Source organism: Fukomys damarensis, unplaced genomic scaffold (genome assembly GCF_012274545.1).
Source record: "Fukomys damarensis isolate Sample0158 unplaced genomic scaffold, DMR_v1.0_HiC HiC_scaffold_19, whole genome shotgun sequence".
NCBI classification, from domain to species: Eukaryota; Metazoa; Chordata; class Mammalia; order Rodentia; family Bathyergidae; genus Fukomys; species Fukomys damarensis.
In genome coordinates this window covers 37,657,216-37,663,667 of record NW_022900931.1, presented here as the reverse complement: position 1 = coordinate 37,663,667, position 6,452 = coordinate 37,657,216, and the positions used below count along the sequence as shown (strand labels likewise).

The window sequence follows — 6,452 nt, the reverse complement described above, 5'->3', positions numbered from 1 at the left end:
AAAAAAAAAAAAAAAAAAAAAAAAATTTAAAAATTTACATGGTTTTAGTGGCACAGCAAAGCCATAAATGTCGTATGTGGAAACACCACAGTGAATCCCACACAGAAAAAATGAATATAAAGTGTAGCTTTTTAAGCTTCTCACCACTAAACATAACCCTTGCCTGCATTGCACACCCACTTTTTCCATGCACATGCTGCGTTTGGTAAAGCTGTCCTTCCTCTTCCCTGAGACAGTCGCCCTCTACACCCTGTGTCTCATGTCCTTCTACCTCTGCAGGGTCTGCTTCCACCACCACTCCCTACTCTGCTCTCTCAGCTGCTTTCCTGCCACAGTGCCTCCTTCACATCAGCCTCTGGACGCCCTCATGGATTATTCCAAGCGAGCCAGCCTCAATTCCCCATTCCCCAGCCTCTGTTCTTCGTATCGCTCACCTTCCTCGTATGCTTACCTTTACCGAGGGCTGTCATATTTCTGTCTCCACTTTTCACGCCACTGCTAGTATACACCACATAAAACAAATATTTATTTCAAACATGTTATATAAGGAGCACTATTTATGACATAGTAAGATAATATACACCAAGTATTGTAATTTGCTTTATTTGCTTGGAACCAATATAGAAGGGCAGTTGTAGCTACTGCAGTGCATTCCTTTGTATAATCATGCTGTAATTTATCTAGCTGGCTTCCTATTTTGTACCTTTTAGGTTATTTTCAGTCCTAAATTATTGCAAACATTAAGACAAAAGGTATTGAAGTTCATAGAGCATTTTGTGTACCCGTACTTATGCGAGAGAAATAGTGATTTCTGATGAGAAAAATTAGAGTTTGAAAGATCTATGCATTCTTAATAGTGACAGATACTGACAAATCTCCTGCCACAGACATAAACTCACCAGCAGGGTATGAGAGAACCATCTCTCACACTCTTCTTCTGAGGGTGACTCTCCTGGCTGTCCTGTTCTCCACCTGTTGTAGCTCCTAGTCCCCTCTTCCTCTTTCACTAACTGCTGATGCTTCTCAGTCTCTCTCCAGAGCCTTACATTCTTCTCCCTGAGCACTTTTTCCTTGTGTAATGTCGTTCACTCTTTCGTTTCAAGTTCCAATCTATATATTGAAGACTCCTAAGTCTGTACCTCCATCTTGAAGACCCTGATGATCTGAGCATTAATTTACCTCTCAGACATCTTTAGCATGGTGCCTTTCAGGCACTGCAAACTTAACAAGTCTGAAACTAAGCTCATCTTCTCAGTGAGACCGTCTTACTGCTCAAGTCCCTTTGCTGGGTTTATGTTCTCTCTGTCACCTAGTGAGATTCTCGACTTCACAGAATTCACTGAATCCTACTTTTCCTTCTCACCCTCTCCCTTCATTCCCTGCCCCAAATGTCCACTAAGTTCACTAGCGTTCACTAATGTTCAGCTAGTTCTGTTTTCCAAATAGCTGTCCAATCACTGTTTCCTTGCACTGTCCCTGCTGCTGCCTTCACTCTACCCACCACTCACCCTGATGAAGTATTTTTTATGAACTACCTACTTTGACATCTGCCCATGTTTCTCTCCTTCTATCCAGTCTCAAAATTCTAATTAGAGTGACTTTTGTCATTAAATTTATTGGTGCATTTTAGGTATACAAAGACGTGAAAAGAGTCATTTCACGTCCTGGCATAAGTCTTTCAGTAACTTCCCGGTTTCCTTTGGGTAAGGTGCTTCTTCCATTCTCCCATTACTTCACCAGGAGAGCTGGCCAAATTGGACTTTATGCCGTTGTTTTCATGGCTTCATGCACATGCTGCTTTTCCTGCCTGGATCACACTCTTCTTCAGAAAATCCAAGCTGAAACTGAGCTCCTTAGAGAGGCATTTGCTGGTTCCTATAAAACGGTAGATCTCTCTGAACCGTCTCCACCACAATGATTTAACAGCTGATTATAAATACTTGTTTAATGTCTGTATTCCATTTTGGAGTATGTTTTATGGTTCCAGGGGTTGTTTTTTGTCTCACTCACCAAGTCCTAGTGCTCACTTAGGACACTGTTTCGCACATAGCAGACACCTAATAAATGTTTATTAAAATATATGAAGGCAATTATAATTAATTGCATATGTTGCTAGATACAAGGTTGTGAGGCAAAGCAGAAACTTTTTCAGAAATATGGAGTCAGGTTGTTAATCTATTGAATCTTAAAGTGTCCTCATGGTTCACAGCATCGTTTCCAAAGTGCTTGGTGGAAGGTGTAGATGTATTGTAGCCTGGGAATATAGCGGGATAACAAGTTCATTGTTGAAAAAACTTAGACCTTCACCTCATCAGCTCTCTCAGTAAAGAAACTAGTGTCAATATTCAGCGATACGTTTTTGTGTGTGGTACTGAAGACCAATCACAGGGGTGCCTACACCCCCAGCACTTTTGGTCTTTTGTTTTGAGCCTGGGTCTCACATGGTTACCAAGCTGGCCTCAAACTTGCTATCCTCTTGCCTGGGCCTCCGGAGGAGCAGGGATTATAGACATGCGCCGCTGCACCTGGATCACATCTATACATTTTTGACAAGTAAAGTTTATGTAAGTAACATTTGGTGAACTATATTTAGTAAAGCATTCCTATGTGTTTTTTTTTGATAATTATAATAGCCATTGCTTAGTTTTCATAAACTCCAAAGAAAGACTCAAGAATCCCTAATACGACCAACTCTTAGTGAGTTCATGTTCTTTCTTTTCCGTGGTGCCTGCCAAAGTGGGAGTAGAAGATTTGGATTACTTGGCATTTATTGGTTAAACAACATTTCATTTTTACACAGACAGTGATGTTAATTAAGTCTGCCAACATCTGGGCTGTAGGTAAGCATTCTGTTAATTTTGCAAAGGAGGAAATGAAATCACAGTGGCCTGGCAATTTGCCAAGGTCTCCGAACAAGTCAGTGTCAGGACTATGCGTACTACTCAGGAATTTCTGGCTGGAAATCTTCTGTTCAACTAAACTGCACACATCAGGGAAAAGCACACTGGAATATATTTCTGTTTTTATGTTTCCTATCAAACCTTCCCATCCCAGTAGTCTCAGAGATTTTGTGGAACTCTCTGTATCAGGTTTTCTGGGGTTTCTGGAGAGAACTCCTGCGGAGTCTTAGTGTGGATCTCTGTCGGGGACTCTAGGGAGATCTCTATGGGATTTGATAGGGTGGGCCTCTGAGGAGATCCATGCAGGGGCCTCCATGCAGGACTTTGTAGGTTCTCTCTATTGCTGGCTTTCTGCCTCTCCTGGAGGACCAGGCTTGTAAAAGGGGCAGAATCTTGTTCCCTTCTGTCTGTTCCTGTCAACATCACCTTCTGTGGAACTTGTCCCCTCTGCATTCTTGGGGTCCACATTCAGTCTCCAGACCTGAATTTTCCTTCTAGGAACCAGTGGTGTCAGGATCAGGCACTCATTCTGCTCTTGTTGCTGGCCCACCCTGGAAGCTGGCATGGACCTCAGGTGAGATAGAGACTTCAAGACAGGTCTAGGGACCCACGCCATATATGGGGGCCTGGCCCATGCTCATGAGATCTGCCTCAGTGGTACTACTTCTTGTGAGACTCTCCTCCAGGGAGCACATTGAAGCCCTTGGAACTGGGGTCCACAACCCACCACGTGTGGGACACAGAATAGGCTACTGGAGAAATTGCTCCTTGTGATGATAGTTAATCTTGGCTGTCAGCATGAATGGAGTAAGCAATGTCTAGAAAGGTGGTCAGACAGTGAGGTCACTAACATCATCAGTGAATTAACCTACAGGTGAGTTCATATTTGCTTGGACCATTAGGGGGTGTGGCCTAATTGGAGGAAGTGGGTACTAGAGGGAAGAGTCTGAAGGGTATGTCTTGTGTCAGGCTCTTCACTCTCGGATTCCAAGCAGCCATGAGGTGGGCAGTTCTCCTCTACCAGGCCCTCTTGCTATGATGTTTCTGGCTTGGACCCAGCTAACTATGGACTTATGCCTATGAAACCATGAACCAAAGAATCCCTTCCTCTTCTCAGTTTTTCTCTAGTAATTGATCACAACAATCAGGAGGAGAGTAGCACATTCCTCGTTCCTTCTTTTAGGACCCTCCTGCATTCCCAAGGGGACCGGCTCTGGAGAGAGGAAACCTGGACCAGAAGCAGAATGACATGCAGTAGGTACCATTTTGGGGCTGTGCCCCTCAACTGTTAAGCTCCTGAATTTTGGGTAGGTCACTCCCCGTGTGTTTACAAATCCTGTCTCATTGCCTATTACCCTGATGGTCTATGGGACAAGTCAGTACTGGAGCCAGAAATTTGCTTTGTGATCTAGACCAACCCCTAGGTCACTTTAGGTCTTGACCTCTTCCCTGAAAAAAGTGTTGGGGCTGCAAGAATGTGTGTAATGTTCACCAGACTGCAAGTCACATCTAGAATTCACTGGCTCTGGCTTTTCTAGTACTTGCCAATTGGTTCTTCTTGGGATTCAAGAGGTGATGACATGCAGACTTATGAAATATGTCTGAGAGTAACCTTCTGTGCCTTGAGGCTTGGCTCCCTCTTGCATCTGCATTGGAGCCAGTGGTGATTCTCCAGGCCTGTGGCCTGAGAGCCAGAGTGAGGCGAGACCTGGGATGAGGACAGGTCTGTTAGGTCTGCCTTCCTCCAGGCTGGTGATGGCACTCGGTGGACATGAACTTCCCAAGCTCTGCCCTCTTTAGGATGTCCACATGCCACTCTGCTCCCTTCCTTGCTAAAATCTTTGCAGTTATTCTCTTACTTCTCATCATGGGCCCAACACACGCAACTTGGAACGGTTCCTACAGACACAGCCAAGCCCAGAGGAAAGGCAGGTGACCTCAGGCAGGGTTGATGCGGCCCCTAGCAGTTCTCTTGTCTGCAGACCTGCACGTTCCATCCTGGCTGCCGCTCTAGAGAGCAAGGAAGGCTGAAGTCGGGTGATGACACTGCCATGTCATTAAGGCTGTTGTGAAAGGGTCTGGGGGGCCTATTCCCATGTAGCCTCATCAGACAGAGCAGGGGATCACAGAGATGCCATTGCTTTTACCCACCAAGAAGCCTGGGATGGACAAGTTCTATCACCTCTGAACCTAGGGCCACCACACCATCTGTCCAATATTCCTGTGACCACACTGTCACATGTGAAGCTACTGAGCTTTTTGTTGTCAGTTTATGAAATGACAACACGATGAACACTTGAGGGGCAGGAGGGGAGCAAGGGTGTGGGTGTGTCCTCAATGCCACTGTCACCTCCCTGCAGGCCCGACCTTTCTAGAAGCTCCTCTGAAGAGAAGCAGAGGCTGACCCCTTCCAATGCCCCAGTAGGAAAAGAGAAGCCACCACATCTAATGAGAACAAATGTATTAGAAAGTAGTAGATGTCTCAGTAGGAAAAGCCATTAGCACACAAGATGTGCTCACAGGAGTCACAAAATGCATGTGTTCAATTTTTTTTGTGGAACATTTTTTCTCACAAGCTGAGGTGTGAGGAGGTTTATCTGGTTGGCCAGATGGGGCACCTCTTTGAAGAGAGCGTGTGGAGTGATGGCAAAGATGACCTGAGGCACCCGTCCCTCCAGGGCTACATTTACAGCGACTGGCGGGAGGAGCTGGATCTGTGGGCAGTGAGGTCTTGTTGTAGTCCCCATTGCTGATGGGATGGCTGTGGTCTGTGCTGCTGGCTTGGTGACCACAGACCATCTCTCTCCCGTCTCTCCGTTGGTCTGGGCTGGAGGTGACTCTCTCAGAGCAGGAACACCTACAAACACGTTTAAGCCAGTGTAACTTTGATGGAGCATTTCCATGGCAAAGCCCTCGCTTGTCTACCGGTGTCTGTCTCACAACTATGTGGTCCTCAGCCATCCTACTGTCCATGAACAACTGGCTTGTGTGTGACTCTTCCCACTCGTCGGTAGCTGATGGGATCTTAGCTTTTCTCAGTGAGTCTTCCTGCCCTCTGGCTTTTTTCTTGGGCTTAAAAAAAACCCAGAAAGTCCTTCATTCTTTTCTTGTAATAGCTGGCTGGAGGAACTTTTCGCTTCTTTAGTAGGTGTAGGAAATACTTCCTCCCTGTGGTGCCTGTTTCCCTGACCTGGGTGGGAGGGCTCAGCTCAAAGGTATGGGAGGGCCTCACTCCCCCATATCTCTCTTCTTGCTCTTCTACTCTGGGCCTCCCACAGTCCGCTTTCTTCTTAGTTCGACCAAACATCTTGACCGGTGGCAGTTGGTACCCTACTCTGACTTCTTGCATTGCCATACAATGGCAGATTCCTCCTGAGGGCATAGCTCTGCTGTCCGTCTGTGTCTCATGCCTGGACTTTGGTGGGCTTAAACTCGGACCCAGCCTGTCTTTCCTGGTCCCCAGGGCAGTGCTACTCTGCCAGATTCTGTCCAGGAGCCTGTTGGTACAGGGAGGAGGAAGAGGGAGGAGGAGGAGGAGGAGGAGGGGGAGGA

At 46.2% G+C, this 6,452-nt stretch overlaps 1 long non-coding RNA gene across 1 annotated transcript in view; it reads left to right on the top strand.

Moving 5' to 3' along the window:
* LOC104849228 overlaps positions 1–6,452 on the top strand; it is a 114,230-nt gene that overhangs the window by 1,488 nt on the left and 106,290 nt on the right. Inside the window, exon 2 of the long non-coding RNA XR_776696.2 lies at positions 4,084–4,154. This is a non-coding gene — a long non-coding RNA (uncharacterized LOC104849228). The remainder of the gene's footprint in view (positions 1–4,083; positions 4,155–6,452) is intronic.